This window comes from Rhinolophus sinicus, chromosome 6 (assembly GCF_057876585.1).
Source record: "Rhinolophus sinicus isolate RSI-liver-muscle chromosome 6, RSI-T2T, whole genome shotgun sequence".
NCBI lineage: Eukaryota > Metazoa > Chordata > Mammalia > Chiroptera > Rhinolophidae > Rhinolophus > Rhinolophus sinicus.
In genome coordinates, this window is record NC_142506.1 from 9,239,447 (window position 1) to 9,259,895 (window position 20,449).

The following is a 20,449-nucleotide window of genomic DNA, read 5'->3' on the forward strand; positions in this document are numbered from 1 at the left end:
CATTTGACAGATTGAAAAACTGAGGCTCACTGAGGTTCTGAGGTCATTCGGTTCCTAACAATGGAAGAGTGAATCAGAAAACGATGTACTCGTCCTTGGTTCCCCAGACACAGTGACGCCCTCCTGCTCCTCGTCAGTGTCCTACCCACTGATACCAGATGGTAAGTTGTGTCTAACGGGGCACGCTTTTTAATCTTGACTCATCTCCTGTGAGATGCCCTGGGCCTCGACGTGTCGCAGGATACATGGCCAATCCCTAGTGAAGATGCAAGGCGACAACTGCCAGGTGGCTTGAGTTTCTTTTTACAAAGAAATGAAAGTAACACCACCTTACATACGAGAGCAAAAACACAGAAAAGTCCGCTCTGACCGTGCCAGAATACTATGATGGAATTAGAGCGGCAAAGGGAAAACGAAATATTTTAGAGAAGGCATCAGAAAACGGACCTCAAGCTAGCTCCTTTTCAACGTGTAACTGCCCACACACCTGCCATCAGGGGAAAATGAAATCCGTGGTTACCTCCGGACAAGGCCATTTTGACAGTCAGAGCAGGCGCCACAATGATTCATGGTAAAAAGTCAAAGACTATATATATTATAGGCTATGTTTCTCTCACAAGGACTCAACTCCACCACTGTAGAAGAAAGCAGCCCTGGACAATAAGTAAAGGAATGGGCATAGCTGTGTTCCAATAAAACTTTATTTATAAAATCAGGCGGTGGGCCAGTCTTGGCATACAGGCCATAGGTGGCTGATTCCTGGTTTAGATCAGACATTGCAACACAACTATTGAATGCGAATCGATTGGGTGGCAGGCACGCCACATCTTTTATCATCTTTCAATAATAGGTGTTTGCTGTGTGCATACCCCAGGCCAAGCACCATCTAGGCAATCCTGGCTTCAGTGCAGAAAACGACAACCTCCAGCCCCCACAGGTGAGATGGCGGAGGGTAGATGCCACCCCAGGCCAAAAGCTCAGGTACAGGCTGAGCAGAGAAGAAGAGAGATCTGTCCAATTCTTGACACCCCCCACCCCAGGCTCCCCAAGTCCCTCTTATATCTTGATTCTCACAAACTCGCTAGGGCAGCGATCGGCAACCCTACTTGACAATGGGACAACTGAGACCAGAGGCCTCAAAGCCTCAATTGAGGATACTCCCTGTTTTCCTGTGACTGCTAATAATGACAGCATTGATTAATAATGACTAGCATTGAGGGCTTACGATGTGTTTCTGTGGGTTATCGAACCATTTAATCCTCACAATCTGATGCAGTTATTATATAGTATATTATGGATACATATGGATATGTAATATTACGTGTTATACCAACAAGGACCCTTAAGCAGAGGGGTTGTCTGGACCAACCACACTGAGTTCACGGCCAGGGTTAGGCCCAAACTGTTCGACATGCCATCCTGCCCTCTGTCACCTTCACCCTGTATCTCTCTAGCGTCTGAGAAGCATCACTGGGGACAGAGAGTTAGTAGGACACAGAAAGAGATGAAGGATAAACAAGTGTCTTGGAACCACTGCTGCCCCCATTATCTGCCCAGATGAGAAAACAAAGGGCATGCTGGGGGAGGGAGTGGGTGAATGAGCGTGCTGGGTGACGTGGGGAATGGACGATAATTCTGAATAAAGGTCAGGCTTTTCCAGAGCGAGAAAGCAGGCTGAAGCAGCACAGCGGCACAGACTTAGCAGGCCTTCAAGGTGAGTGCAGAACTTGGCCCGGCGTGCAGGGTTGTACAATAATCTCAGCCCTCCCGGGTCACTCCAGAACACCAGGGCAACCTTTGTTCCAGAAAAACAAACTCATGAATGCCTAGCAGTCAGAGGAGTACACAGAGGAGTGCTCGCACACCGGGGACCCCCTAACATACCTCCTGGAAGAAGCCTGGTGACCAACACTTAAGGGGCACTTCCATGTCAGACACACGTGCTCCTTGCGTTTCTGGACCACACTGTCTCGAGGAGATAAAATCATCCCATTTTACAGATGAGGAACCTAAGGGTGAGGAACTTACCTCAGGATCACGGAGCTTGCTATTCGGGAGTGGAGCTGGGATTTGAACCTGGGCAACTTGATTTCAGAAGCTGTACCCAGGGCCTCTAAGCTGTAGGGTGGCAACTGGACATGTGGCAATGGAAACAAAGATCTCGGAGCCTGGGATTTCGTGAAATCAGATCTTAGCTCTACCACTTCTAGCTGGGAGCTGGGAGGCCTGGGATTAACTATGCCGAGTGTCCGTTGTCTCACTTAGAATGGGGATCCCCAGGTCTTAGGATGGTCATGCGGACAAGCAATATAAACAAAGTGGCTGCATTACTGGTGTCTGACAAGGCCACAGCCCCTGCCACCTGGGAGAATATAACATAGGTCCTCCCTGAACCTCAGGCTCCCTGAACAAAGGCTACGGAAGGCCCACCCAGGATCACCAAACCCCAGGTCTCTCTCTCATCAAGTCAGTCTTTAACTCTCCCCACCTACCCCCAACCTCCCCACCACCTCACCAACCTTGCCAGTTCATTATCTTCCCTCCACCCAGCGAAAAACAAGGGAAATTAAAAAGTTAAAAAAAAATTCAGCCAAGTCAATGTGGCTGTTTTGTAGAAGTTTGGACACACCGCCTGGTGAGAACAGAAACAGAAGCCATGAGTTCACCAAAGGCAGGCGAAGACCGTCTTTTACTGCCTACACCTATTTGAAAGTAAAACCTCCCATCAAGCCCTCCTTGGAGGTAACCGAAATTCCATAAATACAGAAAAAATAAACCTCAGAAAAGACTCTTTTCCTTGTCTGTGAAGTATCTCTCCACTACTCCATAAACTTCCAGGTCCCCCTCTCGGGGGAGAGGCAGGCAGTCAGTGCATAGAGCTGCATTTTCAACCTAATTGGCTGCCTTTGTAATCCTGAGTGTGTTATTATATCCGTTTTAGAAGCACTATTCTGAAAAGGCCTCCATAGCTTCCCCAGTTTGTCAAGAGTCCATGGCACCAAAAAAATAAAAAATAAAAAGTTCCAAAGCTCTCTGGTCCTGGCGTGCCAGGCTCTAGAAACTCACAAGTCCCTTGCCTTTCATGAAATTCTTTCCTAAAGGTTTCTAATAGGTTTACAGCCAGCGCCCTGTTGTCTCCACCTTTCAGCTTCCCGGTGGAGGTCCTGTCTTATCTGCACATCTTTCTACTGGAGACAGAGAAAGGAAGAAACGAAGCAAGAGCGACTCTATTCTGATACATACAGACGTTTCCAATCACCACCCTAACCCTGCTAGGTGTACTTGCCTGTTTCATTATCTGCACTCTCTCGGGGTCTGCAGATTCTGAGAGGGCAGGGAAAATGTTGAATTCTCATATCCCAGCATGTAGAACAGCAACTAGGATGAGGCAGTCTCTGATAAATGTTTGCTGAATGCCTGAGGAAAAGGGAGAGGCCAGCTCAGAAGAGAGTTTTACTGCGCACAGCTACTTCCCTCATTTCTAAGGGTAAATTTGCCCTCTCTTGAGCAAATCCCTGGACGTTTTTCTCTTGGCCTCAGAGGCCTGTTTAGAGTTCTTGACCTTTTCTTTTTATTTGGGCTACAGAGAGGACAAATTGGCATCGTGTCTGCCTCTGGGGGTATGGCCTTCTCACCACATGGACGAAATTTCCCCTTTCCCCTCCTCTGGGAGCCCTGCAGAGTGAATTCGGTTCTATGCCAGGCAGAGTACGAGGCCTTTCACAATTGCTCTCTACGGAACACACTAACCCAAACCTGCAGAGTACACATTCTTGTCAAGGGCACGTGCAGAATTCCACAAGACAGACCATATGCTGAGCCAGAAGAGAAGTCTCAATACATTTCAAAGGATTGAAATCACATAGAACACGTTCTCTGAGGACAATGGAAATAAATTCAAAGTTGGCAAGAGTAGATGCTTAGAAAATCCCTCAAATATTTGAAGAATCTTGCTCAGTGCTTGACACAGAGTAAGCCCGCGATAATTTTAGCTCCTTCTTCCAACCCCTGACCCAATATCTTTCTCCATCACAGTTAGGATTCCTCTGCTGTGGCTGAAAGTGAAGGCCAACTTCCAGCCAAGCTTATGGCTTCAGTCCCGAAGGTGGCACTCGCTGCCCAGTCTGCACCGTGAGCTGGGACAATGAGTTAACCTTGGAGTCCCCCCCGAGCCCCTCGCCTCTCACCAGATGCACACCTGGACAGGAAGAGCTCCACCATGAGGTCAAAATGGGGCCCTGCCCACTCTCCACCCTGAGGAGCCCCAACCTTCTCGAGGGGGCTGCCCAGGTGTGGGGAGAGAATTCACCTTGGTGGTGGACATTGCTCTATTTACTCAGAATGATCTCTGGCAAGTAGAATCCAATTTTTTTTGTTTAAAGAGTTTTACTGACACCCCCATTGTAGATGAAAAAGAGTCTCTGTAATAAATCTGACCAGTCCAGTGACTGAAAGCAATCTCACAGGGTGATCTGATCATAAATTCCTAACTGGGCAGGTCCTGGTGAGTAGTCCTGCCCCAGGCTTATAACTTCTTTAGTACAAAGTTTATCTTTGCCTTAAGCAAGCCCTGTTTATTGGTTTTGTGCATCTAGGTTAATAGATCTTTGAAATACCTTTTTTTCAGACCCCTCGGAAGTGTATCCACCCTCCAGGCGCACATAATCTTAACTATCCTGTAATGCAATCCTCAGCTTGCTTTCTCCCATCTTTATATCTCTTCCTTAGTTTCCCCTCCTTAATTCCAAATGTATCGTTCCCTGGAGCATTTGAGATCTTACTTCTAGACACTGTCGTCAGTTTGGCTCCAACAAACTCTTATAAAAATTCCCTACAGGTTTGGACATTTCTTAAAAGTCAATACCTTGAGGGAAAAATGAAGGCAGCCATCAGCAATGCCTGCTCTCCTTTGCCTGCCATTTTAGAGAGCTCCCAGGAGACTAGCAAGCGCGTCAACCAGAAAGAAATGCAACCAGCCAAGTCATCCAAGGGAAATGGCGTCTGTGACCCTGACATCCTTTGGATTGGGGAATGAAGTAGGATCAGATTTTACCTATGAGTTTGCTTGAGCTTTCCAAGGCCGATAATCTGATCCATTTTTTTTGGCTCACTGTATAAACGGGCAATCGTGGGGCTGGCAATCCACCACCCATAAGAGCTGCAGAGGAACCTGTTATTGGTAGAAACGTGCATGGTGTAAACAAGAATGTTTTCCTGAGAGCAAACTGGTGCCAGCATCATCTCCCTACAAATTAGGGTCAAGACCCCTTAGACAAGAATGAGTGGGAAATTAAGACTTTAATTAAAGGATGCCTGAAGCGGTTGGTACATGACCAAACCTCCTCAGAACTCACAGTCCGTGGAAGGTTTCCACTGGGATCCCATCAAGAGCGGGGAGTTTGAAAGGTAAGATTAGAGCCCAGTTTCGTCACATTACAGTGTGGGCATATGGCTTCCCCTCAGTTTCACCTGTAAATTGGGGGTGATGATAAAAAAACCTACCTCAGAGGGCAGTTGTGAGGCCTAAGTGGCATGAAGCATGAAGACACTTAGCAAGGACCTCTCACATCCTAACAAACAACATGGGACCTTTACCACATGACCTGAGCAAATACAAGGAACATTCGTGACCACCCTGGGAAGTAGACAGTGAGGTTATTTCCATTTCGTAGGTAAGAAAATTAAAGTCCAGGAAAGCTAAGGAACTTGCCCAAGGGCACATGCTGGAAGTCACAGAGGTGGGATTCAAACTCAGTGTCACAGGCCTGACTGACAGCAGGGAGCCCCGGCACCAGTGGAGGGCCAGCCCAACTCCCCCCGGGACCATGCACTGGGGCTGGAGGCAGCCAGGCAACACCCTGCAAGAACAGGGTGAAGGTGTCCCATTCGAGCTGGGCCTTGAAGAATGTTTGGGGTTTTACCCTGGAAGAGGAGGAGGCCACAAGAGCCTTATTGGTGGGAAAACTCAGATGAGAAATTGTAAGAGGGTATTAGCAAGGCTAGAAAGACAGCTGTGCCGAGAGCCCAGGGTTTGCTGCAGTGTCCTGTGAACTCATTTCAATGTCTTTGCCCAGGCTCTGATCAGCATAGCACTGTGGCTAAGACGACAGGCTCTGTGTTTGGTGGACTAAGTTGATGAATAAAGCTGTGTGACTTTGAGCAAGAGACTTAACCTCTCTGGTCCTGAAGGAGGCTCACTTTTCAAATGAGGGACAACATCCTAACACTCTGGGTGGCTACACTGACTAAATGGAGTCCTCCATGTAACAGCTTAGCCTCAAACCTGCTGGCATTCTGATGCTTCTTTATGTTTCTGCTCCACTAGATGTTTCTGCTCTCTGATGTTTCTGATCCACTAGATGTGGCCCAGGTCTCCTCTGTCAACCTTCTGCTTACTGCCCAGACCCCTTCTGCTCATGGCTGACATCTCTCAAGGAACCCCTAATTAATGCCCCCAAAATAAAAAGACTCAAAAACCATAGAGAAACGGGGCTTGGTCTATTACCAGCACTAGAGACGAATTTCCACTAATTTGGTTATCACTTGGGGTTTCCCATGGCCTAGTAGTCAAATGTCAGCTGGGCTGTGGTCATTGGAAAGTGCAAATCGTCTAAACATCCAAGATGGCAGCTCGCATGGCTGTCGGCCAACTTGGGTGCTGGCTGCGAGCTCAGCTGAGACCACAGACCACAACACCTACAGGTGACTTCTTCAGCATGGCCACCTCAGTGCTTCCCCGCAATGAGTGTCCCAAGGAAGCCCAATGGGGGCTCCATGACCTTTTGTGACTCTACTGCTTGAAGCCGTCACAAGACTTAAGGAAAGGACATAGACCCTGTCTTTCAATGAGAATGCCAAGGAACGGGGTCACTTTGTTTTTAAATCATCACAGATGAGAACCCTGGTCTGGCTGATACAAAGACACTGCATCTGGGATTCCTTGTCTGGCGCTCAGGAGCAAAAGGGAAAAAAAAGAACTAAGTGCTGATTTTCAAACAAATGCAGGAGAAATCATCCAGTCACCTGTGCCTTCTCTTTCAAAGTATTCACTTTGGGACGTTAAACCCTGGTGGTGCTCCTGCTCTTCAGAACGCATCTGGAGCTTTCCAGAAAGTGGATTTGGGGGTCTCTTGGTCAGGGTCACCAGAGACATCAGGCTCAGAACATACCTTCTAAGGTATGTCAGACATATCTTATTTCTAACCAGAAAAGACTTTATCCAGTGGAATATTTACCGAGTACACCAACTGCAGAAAGTTGTGGGTTCTGTGGCTACCCAAATGAAAAACACGATGCCTCTTTCCTCACAGGCCTTCTCTTCTGATGGAGGAGGCAAAAAGTCACCCAATCTGTAAGGATATCAGCAAGTCAGAAAGACTATCGATAATGACAGAAAATGAGGAGTGGAGGAATCTGTGTCAGAGGGGGTGGTCAGAGGACATCTGAGCAGAGATCTCAGTGAACTGAGGAAATGAGGCAGGCAGGTATGCAGGGGAAAGAGTGTTCCACACAAGGGTGACATTCCATGCTAAGGCCCTGAGGCCAGCGGGGGCTGATATGTTTGGCCTACAGCAAGGAGGCCAGAGTGGAAAGTAGGGTGAGCAGGCAGGGCCTTGGAGGGCATGATAAGGACTTTGGATTTCATTCTAAGTGAGATAGGATTGCACTGGAGGGATTTTATCAACTGAGTTCAAAGATTTGGCTTCGTTTCAAAGCATCCCCCTGCCTGCTGACAGAAAAGGAAGGGGAAGGTAGAAACTGGAAGGACAGTTAGGAGGTCTCCCGCAGTAACCCAGGCAGAAAGTGGGGGTGGCTTGGTCTGGAATGTTATTGGTGAAGAGGTGAGAAGGAGATGGGCACACATTTTGAAAGAAGGTCCCACAGAATTTGCTAACAGACACATCTATCAGTTAATCCTTTAACCTTAAAGCAAGATATATTTCCCAAAAATGCTTCGTTGTTGCCCAAATTCAACCTGGGTAGTTGAAAGTAAAAGAGACCTGGGTCAAACCAGGTCCCACACACACTGGTCAGGGGCCTTATCTCTCCTGGCATAAAAGGGCCTGGAACACAGGTAGTGCCACTTCCTTCACACCCCTATCTCCCCTTGCCCCCCACCACACACACATACTCCCCCTCACCACCTCTGAAAAAGAAAGATGTGAGGAGATTCAAAAGACTAAGCCACTAGCTGGAAAGACCTTTTCAAAAAGAGTTCAAAAACATCTAGAACCTTCTAAAAGGGCTGTGGGGAAGACCCACACCCATTTGCATGGGCCAGTTGGGTATTTTGGTCATTCACTACCTGACACGACTTGCTAGTCACAGCCCCTCCTTCTTTATAAGTCACTGTTCTCTAAGGAGCCTATCCTGTCAAAAAGAAACCACCCCAGTTACTGCTTTGAGACAGATTTTAGGGGGAGTTTCACGCTCCATGAGTCTCAGTAGTGAAAGGGTCAAGGTTCTATTAAATACCACAAGTGGCTCAGTGATCAGATCAAGATGCAAACCCAAGCCTACAATAGTGACTACTTTTCTTTCCTTTTTTTTTTTTTTTTTTTTTTGACAAACGCATATATACATAGTCACTTACTGTGTGTCAGGCAATATTCTCATCATTTTATAAAATAGTTAGTTATTTAACACTGGTAACAATCGTATGAGGTACATACTACGACCAGCCTTCCCTCCATATTCAATGCACATTTATCAAGCACCCTCCTGATGAGGGCAGTGAGTGACAGAGAAGCAAAGCGAAGCCCAGGTCCTACAGCTAGTCAGTGACAGAGGCGAGATTAGAACTCACAAAGTCTGGCTCTGGAATTTGGGCTCTGAACACCATAGGAAGCTGCCCCACCGTGTGCTTCGGTGGAAATCTGTACACCTACGAGAAATGCTGCCAGCTGCAACTAAAACACAACTCAATTTAGAGTGGTATAAACAAGTAGGAATTGTTTCAATACACAAAGTGTCTAGAGGTAGTCTTCTGGCTTAGGCTGGTAGAAGAGCTTAACAATGCTATTTAGTATCAAACACACAGACTTTTCCTGTCTTTTTGGCTCCACCAATGTAGTCTGTCATTCATCACCTCATGTGTGCAAGATGGCTGCTGCCGTTCCAGTTATCATGGCCAAGATCCAGGGAGGAAGAAAATAGAAGAATGAGCTTTCCCTGTGGGAGACTTTGTTTTGTTTTTATTTGGAAAGAGACTCCCTTTCTAGTATGCTTCCCCTAACAAAACTATAAAACATATCTGCCATTACCGTATCTGGTTTAAACCAATCTTGATTCGCCTCATAAGGCTGGCTGGGCCTGTCTTCCCTGCGATCTGGGGCTTCCTCTGTACCACGGACACCCATCAAGGTTCTACAAAGTGGGGAGGCAATGGCTGTGGAGGCCAACAGACAGTATTTGCCACGCATAGGGATTCCTGTCCCCATTTTACAGATGGTTGCAGCTAGAAGTCACAAGGTCAAGAGAACAAGGCTGGCAAAATGGTAGCCCCAGAATACTAACCCAGGTCCATGAGACTCTCAGTCTCATGACTCTAAATGGATGGACATACTCTGGCTCTACCACTAATAGCTGTGGAGCCCCGGGCAAGTTACACAACCTCCGTAAGCCTCAATCTTCTTATCTCTCAAGGGCAGCCAGGAATGGTGCCTATCCCGAGAGTAGTCGTAAGGGGGAAATGAAATAATATAGCGAACCCCTGAACAACACAGCTTTGAACAGCGCGGGTCCACTTACACGTGGGGTTTTTCCAATAAATACGTTCAGTACTGTAAATGGCTTTTCCTTACGATTTTCTTGATAACCTGTTCCTTTCTGTAGCATGCTTTATTGTGACAATACAGCATATAATACATAGAACATACAACACACGTGTTAATCGACTGTTTATGCTATTGGCAAGGCTTCTGGTCAACAGTAGGCTAAGGGTAAAGTTTGGTGGGAGTCAAAATTATGTGTGGATTTCTGACTGTGTGGGGTGTCAGCACCCCTAACCTCAGCATTATTCAAGGGTCAACTGTATAGGTAAAGAGCCGGACAATACTAAGCAATCAATAATATCTCGGCTGTTCTTTCTGTTTCTGTTGCCACTCTAATTATCACTGTTCCTATTGTTGTTATAAGATGTTGGAGCCACAGTGAGTTTGTACCCAGACGAAAACACCACTGTGGGCGTCTCTGGGTGCGAGGTATTTGTACTGAACAAAGCAGGCAGCCTTGACCTTGAGGGGAGGGCGTTCTTTATAACACCAAGTACGCATTCAAAGAGTCCTAAAGCTTGACTTGCTTCAAGTTAGTGACCCAAGCCTTAATCACTCAAAATATGGGTCCACCCATCGACAAAGAACAAGCGTTAGCTTTCTGCCTTGCTTCTGCCATTCAGTAAATGCTATTTGGCCAGAAGCAATTCCTTTGTCTTTTTTTTGGACCTCCCTGTTCTTATCTGTAGTGAGGTGGTTTTAGTCGATGTGTAATGAACATTCATTGATCGCCTATTATATGTACTGGGCCGGGGAGGCCCTGGAGGTACAGCAATTAATGGTAGAGGCAGATGTTGCTCTCAGGAAGCTTAGAGGTTTAGAGATCTTCAAAGCTCCTTTCAGCAATAAAATTGGACGCCTCTAACCAGAAGGTGAAGTTAATAACTTCCAACCCGGGGGTTATTTGAGGACTGACCGTGTTAGAGGTACTATAACTAAAATCACTGAATAAATGTAAAACACAGAAAGCTTTCGCAGTGTCTTACAAAGCAAAAGGAGTCTTACCATGTGACCCAACAAGCCTGCTCCCCGGTGTCTGCCCCAAAACAGCTGAAAACTTATGGCCACTCCGAAACCTGAACACGACGGACTATAGCAGCTTTCCTCATAATTGCCAAAACTTGGAAGCAACCAAGATGGATGGCCTTTGGTAGATGAATGGATTAATAAACTGTGATACATCCGGACAATGGAAATTATTCAGCACTAAAAAGAAATGAGCTATCAAGCCATGAAAAGCAGGGAGGAAGCTTAAATGCATATTACTATGGGAAAGAAGCCAATCTGAAAAGACTACATATTGTATAATTCCAACTATATGACATTCTGGAAAAAGCAAAACTATGGAAACAGTAAGAGATCCGTGGTTGCCATGGGTTTGGCAGGAAAGAGGGAGGGAGAGAGAGGCAGAGCATGGGATTTTTAGCGCAGTGAAACTATTAACTATTCTGTGTGATACTGTAATGGTGACACATGACTTAAGCATTTGTCAAAAACCCACAGAACTACACAACACAAAGACTGAACCTAAATGTAAATGATAGACTTTAATTAATCATAATGTATCAATATTAGTGCTTACATTGTAAGAATTGTACCACACTAACGCAAGATGTTAATATGGGGACTGGTGTTGGGGGGTAGGGGGGCGGTTTGTATATGGGGCAGCTGTCCTTCCTACTTAGTTTTTTATAAACCTGAAGTTTCTCTGAAACGGAAAGTCTGTTAATTTAAATATGTAGTTTAACAACATTCATATCTTTGATTTCATGATTCCACTTCTGAGAGTCTCTTGCAATGTATAGGACATTCTAGAAGGAAAACTTCACTTACAGAAGGGAAAAAAGTAAGCAACCTATAGTTCCTCGCCAACTGCCACATGGATGAAAGCAAATTAAAAAGTGGTAGTTGACAAGGCTCTGAAACAATGTGGATGATGCTTGCAGAAAAACACAAATGGGGGGGGGGGATGGAACACTCCTTGAGAGAACACCTATGTAAAAAAAAAAAAAAAAAAGTTTGTGTTAAAACAACACAAATGGCTGTGCTAATGGATAATGGTAATTGCTATTATGCTACCAAGGGTCATAAGATTATGGATAGCTTTTTCACTCTCTTTTTCCAATTTCTTATAATATTTTATTGTATACACTTATACATTTGTTTTATACATTGTATATATAACAGTCTGTGCATCCTAGCCAGAGCTCTCTCAGCAAAGCCAGAGAGCTTGTAACAGCAGCACCAATAATACTACCTCCACCTCCCACCATTTCTGAGGAGCCTACTTATTACCTGGAAGCCACCATTCTTAGTATTTCGCTAAATTGTAACTCATTGGGGTAACTCACTGAAAATCACAAAGCTACATGGCACAGGGTCCTGTACCTGCAGCCAAAGCAACTACCCCCTGAAGCTCTGGCTTAGTCAAAAGATATTACAGACAGGGCAGTAGAGCCACCCTGGGGGCACTGGGCATACAAAGATAAACAGGAAATGGAAATTCAGAGACCAAAAGAGGTGTGAATCTACACGCTCTCTCACCCAGCCAGCAAGCCTTTAATGCACTGCTCACTAGAGGCCAGGCACTGGTGATGCACACACATGATGAAAGGAAACCTCTGACCTTTCAGAACTCCCAATCTGGTGTCCCCAGAACCAAGGCTGGAACAACAACCATAAATTGGTACTCTTCCAGCCACCCTGGGCGTGTGGTCACCCAAGCCCCCGCCCCCCCCCCGCACTCCCCCCCCCCAGCAGCTCCTGGAGGGCAGGAACCATCCCCACAAACCACAAGACAGTATCTCCCACAGCCCCCCACAGCCATGCCAGTACACTAAAGGGGTCAGAAAATTTGTTTCTGACTCTGCCTCCCACCGCACCCCCATGACACCAAGCATTTCTGATCAAGTATTTGTGAGTCATAGGTCAGGCTGACTCATTTCTTTCAAGTTTCCAGGTTGTGAATTAAAACAGTATTGATCCTTCGGAGGAGGAGGAACTAGCAGGAGAGGCCATGGGACCTACTCTGCATTTATCTGCACTGATGCACACCAGATTTGCAAGTATTTTATGGAAACGAGGTGGAGGGAGGCAGATAGCTGCTCAAAAATGTGCAGTGATAGGAAATGGAAATGATCCATCGTTCCTTGTATGTTTGTTTTTTTAACTACTTTAAGGTAGGTACCATGCTAACGACGTACGTTCTCTCCATTCACTGCGCTGTCTTCATGTTTTATCTTGGTTAATGTGAAAAGTATTTATGGTAGGCTCTGGAAGCGCAGTTGCAGAGCCTATAAAATTATGTTTTTCCATATAAATAAAAGGGAAAGGGGATGGAAGGTGACTTGGGTTGAGGACCGACTGCCAAGTCTCACTTCATCTCATAAAGACTCAGCAGGGAGGAGGCGGAGGCTGGGAGAGGTGAAGTCACCTGCCCCAGGAGACCTGGAAGTGGTAACTCACAGAGGAAAAGAACCACAGACTGTCCTCATGTCTGTACAGCCCAGGGGGTGTTCAGAAACAGAAGCTTACAGAAGGGGCACAAAACCACTCTGGGAGCAGACAAGCCAAACCTCCAGAGACCTTGTGGGGCTACAGCTCCCACGCACCTTTCACACCTTCACCTCAACCTTTCAGCTCCAGAACGACTGCTGTCTACAGACCCACCTGTAATGCCCAGACCAGGGACCAGAGCTCTCGCCCTGCATGGGAAAGCCTCAGGGGGACCCCCAAGAAAACCCACCAGTGGCCTGTGAATCAGACCCTGTGACCCTCGTGGTCCAGTACCTCAAAGCGGGAATGCAGGACCAGTATTCTCAGGGCTCAGAGGGGAAAACTCTACCTATGAATCATGGCAGCCAGAACCTTCTCTGGGCCTCCCTGGGAACCCACTGGAGGGTTTATTGTGTGTCACCAGGGGCCAGGGCAACAGCACACTTCTTAATGTGAAACAAGACAATCTCATGAGGTTTGGTGGTCTCTTAGGATGCCTCATCAATTCACGAGATGATCTGTCTGCAGGTGACACGGCTGAGAAATGCCAGAAGAAGCTCACAAGTGAATGTGGCTTTTAACTTTCTTTCTTTTTTTTTTTTTTTTGTGGTGAACACTTGGATAATCTGGACTCGTATTAATCCATGGAAACCCACACAAAGTTAGTGACTTGTCTCAGAACACACAACTGGCACTAGACAAACCTGGAATTATGTAGATCTCAGGGTTCCATTCTTGCTTCCCTCAACCCCATACTGCCTTGCTTAGAACGAAAAGACCACACAAAGCAACGGAAAAAGTATATACATTTTAACTGAAAAATAAAAGAATGAGAACCGAGTAAGAGCCAAGGGCAAAACAGGTTCTAGCCAGTGTGACACGGACTCAGCTAAGAGCTCTGGGCCAAAACTCTATTTAAAAATGTTTAAATGTATTTTCATTAAAATGTAATAAAGTATATTTAATTAATTAAAATTAAATGAAATTTAAAATGTATTGGTAAATTGCCCCTTTCCTGTCCTGACACATGGTGGAGAGTAAGTTAATCCATTCTGTGTGTCAATCCCGGTGGTACCATGTAAGCCCTGTGATTCAGCCCACAAGCTGAAAGAGGCTCACTGAGCCCATTGTACAGATGAGTAAAATAAGGTCCAAGGAGGGGAAATGACCAAGGAAACCCAGCCAGCTATAGGCATAGCCGACACTGGCTCCAAGGTCACTGACCATCCAGAGCTGTGGAATTCCCTGTGAATAGTGCACTATCTTCTACTGACAAAGGGAACTTGGGCCCCACTGGCAACCCTTAGCTTGTCACATGATTCTGTCTGCTGGTTTTGGCATAATCTCCAAGGCAGTTGGATAAAACTGATGAAATGTGTTGTAATTACCAAAAGATAGCAGCGAGTATGGTTAGTTGTCAACATGGACATGAGAAGGGCTCCGGGACTACAGTGAGCACAAAGGCAGATCAAGAATTTACTTGGTCCAAATGAAAGGTTTATCCACACAATGTACTATGTACAACATAGCTGTTACAAAGTATAAGGCCGCTGACATGGAAAGCATGCACTCCTTTATTGCTCAGTGGGAAAATGCAAGTTGCAGAATAATCTGTTTATCAAAGGTCTACGAAAACAGTTTCCGCTCTCTCTCCCTGTCACTCTGTACATAGACGCATTAGAAAGGTCTGCAAGGATGTGCTCCAAAGTGGCGATAACCTAAGCAGAGATGAGGGTGGTGATCAAAAAGAAACATTAGCAGTATTTGGAAAGTTCCTTTATCCCCCTCAGAAGTGAAAACATTAATTTGCCATTTATGTAATAAATGATAAATTTTCGAAAGAAGAGAATAATTGAAACAGGATTTTAGTCATTCATCTATCGAGTCATTCAACTAATTGAGCACCTACTATGTGCCAGGCATGAAAGAAGATGACAAGATGAAATATGCAGCCCCTGCCCACAGGGAACTTCCCTTCTAATTGGTGAGGGGGAAGGTTTGCCTGCTTGGTTTGTGTACAGAGGTAGGTCACGTGTTCTGGTGAAAGAAGGAAACAGCACACAGTGGGAAAATAAAGTGATTTCCATGTTTCGTGGGAGATCCAGAGACCGAAACGGAGTCCTCAGTAAATGCAGCCAAGGCCTGGCCATCTTAAAGCAAAATGACCATGACAACAGTTTGCAAATGAACAAATCCTTGGTAGCTGTAAAGGAATTGCAATGATCCGACTTCGGTTAGAGTTCACAGAGGAATATACCAGTACACGGAGGGTTCGCAGTTCCCTCAAATGTAACCCCCACAAACAGAGGGAGGTGGTTTCGCTGTTTTTCAAAGGCACCGACTCTGGCTGTTCTCATCAGTACATATGGTTTACTTTGCCAGGCGAGAAATGGCCTCCGCCAAAATTGCTGTTTTGATTTGTATTTCTAAAAATAACTCCTGAGAAGCCTGCAGTGTAAGAGAGAGATGGTCGCTCAGAGCTCCAGGGAGGAAAAGAGAGCGCATTGGATTTGAATTACCCAAGAGCTTGAAATTGAGTGCAAATATCTCCTTGTAGCAACTGCTATATAATTAACCATCCTAATGGAATCCTTTCAAAACCAAGGCAGTTCCACAAGAAAGTTTAATTGAAAATAAAATCTCCAGACCAAGTATTCTGTCAAAACCACATTAAGTGAAGATAGTTCAGCAGTGACCAAATCACTGGGAAAATGTATTATGTGTTATGGGAGAAGGAGGTGGGAAGGGAGGGCGGCGTTCTCCTATACGGGGGAAACTGGCCAAGCTCTAGGCTCCTTTTTCCAGTTTCATGCATCTTCTAGTCACCGGGCAAAAGGATTCAATGCTCTCTGGGTCAATGTTACTGCTGGGCCTATCTCCTCTGACAAATGCTTCCAGTCTGCTGAAAAGAAGAAGCTGGGATTCGAATCTCAAGAGAGCACGGGGAGAGGGAACAGAAAATGACACTAGCCGTCCAACCTGTTCATTATGAGTGCACAGACATGTCCCCTTCCTGACACAGGCCCGTGGAGGACAGCAGAGCGCAAAAGCACCTTCACCTCTTGGACTTCCCTCTGTCACTTAATAGCTGGGTGACCGCTGCTGAGTTTTTTAACATCTCTGAGTAGCAGTTTTTTCACCTTAAGAAAAAAAGAAAGATGCTATTCCAATACCTCACTGGATGGTCAGGAAGATGAGGGATGCGAAGGACGTTCACCTGCTAAGCGGTGACAGAGGTAGAATATGTGCCATCCAGCACTCCAGGTGGTGTCTGGCCCTTCGTGTGGTGTGAGCAGGGCAGGGAAGGGGGCGCTGCTTCCTTGCTACTCTGAGTGGGTCAATGTGGGTGCCGGGACCTCAGCGTCCCCTAGGTAGTCACCATTCATGCATTCTCAGGGCCACAGATTAACTGCCCAAGAATCCACATTTAACAAGGGCTCCTGGACACCTGTGTGGGGCTCAGCTTAAGGAACAAAGGCCTCGGCCATCTCTCAGGTGTGTGATTCTGCACCAGGTGACCTGAGTCAACAGAAAGGGACCTAAAAGCTGCCCTTGGGGGACAGGCGGGTTTCCTTACAATGTGAATGTTTCTGGAGACCCCAAGCCCTGGACTGCCCTCCTGTCTTCCTGCTTCCTGCTTGCAGAGGTGGAGCTCAAGGCAGAGTTCAGGGCCTCCTGAAACGGAGGGCTTCTTCACCGACGGGGCTGGAACCCTCTGGGTTCCACAGCCATGTCATGACAGGTGTCCCTGTGTCATCACACGTGCCTGGGAAGAAGACCCGTGCACAGAGAGGGCAATGATTAACAGCTAGCAAAAAGCAAAGGGGGATGGAAGCCTAGTGACTCAGAAGAAATGGAAAAGTACAACAGATCACCTCTCCTCCCTGGTGAAGGCCCAAAGCACGGTGCTTGGATGCTATAACACACAACCACCTCGTACAATACAAAAGGAGACAGTATCCCCACACGGATTTTCTTGGATATACACAGACCATCTCTCGAATGATACACAAGGCATTTCGGACATTGGCTGCCTCTCGGAAGGGAGACCTGCTGTCTGGGGAACTAGAAATTGAGGGAGACATTTCACTTTCGCTGCCTATCTTTCTGGACCTGTTGCATTTTCAACACTGTGAATGTATTCCTGGAAGGGAGGGAGGCAGGGAAGGGAGAAGAAAAGAAGTAAATAGAGAGGGAGGGAGATTTTAATTTAAATTAAAAACAATAAAAATAAAAGAGTAGCTTGTTATGTGGGTTAGGTTTAAAAGTCCTCTCATGAAATTCAGGGCCTGAAGCCATCTCTTTGGCTTAAACCACTTAGCCTACGGTCCTTAGTTCACACTGAGCGCTTGGTCCCGCACACGCAACACACCTGTCTGAAAATGCTCAAGTGGCAGAATTCTGTGAGGGCATGTGCTGTGTGGTCGAGAGCCCCCGAACCGACAGACAATACAGATAGCCCGATCTCTAGAAATCCCAGGGGCTCCTGACTCCGCTCCATTTAACTTAGTGAGGCAAGGAAAAAAGTCTCTTGCAGAAGGTTCTGAAGCCCTGGTTTCCAGGGCCTGCCAGTGACTCAAATGGATTTAGGGGACACACCATTTAAACATTGTGTGAATGTGTGTTAAGTGGGAATTGAGCTAAGAAACAAAATATAAGGTAACATGTAAAACACTAATTGTGCAATACGCAGCAACCTGTTCCATTTATGAAGGACTTTCTAAATCTTTCCTGCGAGGAAATACAAGAGAAACCCCATTTTAAAGACAAGGAGGCTGAGGTCCAGCGAGGTGTCGTGGTGGAATCAGGAATGAAAGGCTGTATCTTTGCTGTTCCAGGGCCCGCCCTGCCTGTCATGTCCCAGAGCCCCCAGCCGCCTTCCAGAAATGAGCCACACATCTACCCGGGGATGGAAGCCGTATGCTGTGTCTTTATGGTTGGTGGTTGAACCCTATTTCTTTACACAAAGTATCACTGGGTTTTCAGCTGAAAATGTCTTCTGCTGACAAGGTTAGTAATGCCAGCTGCTCCCTCAGGCCATGGAGCCACTCCTGACATTGTACAGTCGGATGGGTAAGAAGCCAGCTTTTGCGTCAGAAACTCTCGGGGTCTAGTTCTATCCCTGCTACTCATAGCTGTTGGATGTTTGCTAAGTCTGAGCCTCTGGTTTCTTCATTTTTAAAAATGGCAACAACAACAACAGCTAGTAGCTGTCACATGTGAACTATGTGTGTACTCTAAGTTAGTGTTACTCTAAGCACTTATGTTTGTTAACTCATCGAGTATTCGTCACAGGCTAATATTATTCTCCACGCAGAAATGAGACAGCTACGGCACAGAAAGGTGCAGTAACTTGCCCAATGCCACACAGCCAAATAAATGCCAGAACTGGGATTCTATGGGCGGTCTGACTGGTGCTTGTGCTTTAACCAGAGCACAGCAATGCGCTCACAGGGCTGTCAGGACAGTCATACGATGAGATCATAGGAATGAAATGCTTCCTGGGTTGCCTGGCACAGAGTAAGTGCTCAATAAATCAGGACTACTAGGGAACATTGAGAATTCATTTCTTTGGTTAGGCAGAAACACCAGGCTTACTATAGTGTGCATGTGGCTGAGGGCAAGCTGCTACCTGTAGTGGTACTCTTCCCTGACAGGTGTTTTGCCTCACCTGTCCTCAGCGGGCAGTCTGCCTGAGCATCACGGCACAGGCAGCAGGTTGGACACTCAGCCCCTTGAATCTGTGTCTCGACCTCTCCCATGGGGAGCCGCACGGAAACCTAAGCTGGGGCAGCTGACGTGGAAACCGGTCTGACGTCCGCCTGACAAGCCCGGCAGATTCCAAAATGAGTTGAGCAGACCTAACCCCCAACGTGATGGTCATGCGCTGGCTGACTCACCACTTCAGAAATTCTCTGCAAAGAATCTCAAATTTGGCGGGAAAGGTCCCTTGAATGGAAGAGGAAGCATTCACTCAAAAAACTGGGAAAATAAGAAGAGATCTGGCCTAGCAGACTCTACGGGCAGCTGAGTCACTGACAGGCCGCAGCTTTCTTTAACTGCATCCTTCTCGCCATTCCCAGTTCTGTTCAGGGACTGGGCAGGGAGGCACATGTGCCCGGCGGGTACGTAGCGGCCATAATGATCCAGTTATCTCTGTCAGGGGCTGGCTTGGGGAGGACACTTGGCCCCATCTGGCCAGTGAGACATAAGGGAAGTCTACTGGGGGTTTCTGGGGAAATTTCCTTCCCTAATAGAAGACAGTGAGCTGTGGTAAGTAGGACAGACCTTTTCTCCTGCCTGGCATTCTTCCTGTGTAAAATGCTATTATGATACATTGATGGGTAAGGCAGAAAAGAACACCAGAGGCCTGACATGCTTGAGCTATCAAAAGCATCCTTCCTGACACATCGATAACACCAGGTGCTGGGGGAGAGGGAGAGAAATAGGAACCCCTGAGCACCACCAGAGGAAGTGCAAACTGATACAGTCATTCTGGAAAACAATCTGGCAGTACTTCTGAAATTAAATATGAGTGTGTGCAATGACTCATCCATCCAAGCCCAGGGTCTGTCCCAGGGTACAGGTGTGAGGTGTTCATCACAGAACTTGGTTGGGCTTTCCTCGTGTCCATCTGCAGGGGACGAGAGAAGTAAACAAGGCAGGACCCAGGGCACGGGAAGGGCAGATGTGGGCCCTTCTAGGAGGTAGGCGTAGGTAGAACAACCTCTGGGACTGGCTCTGAAAGAGGTAGTACAGTTGGCCCTCTGTATCCACAGGCACTGCCTCTGTGATTCAACCAACCATGTGTGGAAAACGTTCCCCAAAAAGTTACATTGTTGCTGACGTGTACTAGGTAGTTAGGCCTATGAGGGTCACCTTGCTCAGAACTTATACAGATGTTTTTTTCTTGTCCTTATTCCTGAAATAATACAGTACAATGACTATTTACACAGCATTTATGTTCTAGGATTATAAGTAACCTAGACATGATTAAAGTACACAGGAGGATGTGCGTAAGTTATGTGTAAATTCTAGGTGATACGCAAACACGACCCGGTTTTATGTAACGGACTTGAGCACCCACGGATGGTGGTATCCGTGCGTGTCCTGGAACCAATTGCCTGTGGATAACAAGGAAGGGCTGTAGAGAGTAAAAAAAGAAAAACCAGATAGAGATC

At 46.5% G+C, this 20,449-nt stretch overlaps 1 long non-coding RNA gene across 23 annotated transcripts in view; it reads right to left on the bottom strand.

Annotated features, from left to right (window-relative positions):
* Nucleotides 1-20,449, bottom strand: part of LOC109443383 (uncharacterized) — a 243,067-nt gene that overhangs the window by 17,278 nt on the left and 205,340 nt on the right. The window contains exon 4 of one of the 23 annotated variants that reach the window (XR_016021487.1): nucleotides 7,236-7,349. The exons of the other annotated variants lie outside the window; for them this stretch is intronic. This is a non-coding gene — a long non-coding RNA (uncharacterized LOC109443383). The remainder of the gene's footprint in view (nucleotides 1-7,235; nucleotides 7,350-20,449) is intronic. 23 annotated transcript variants of the gene reach the window in all.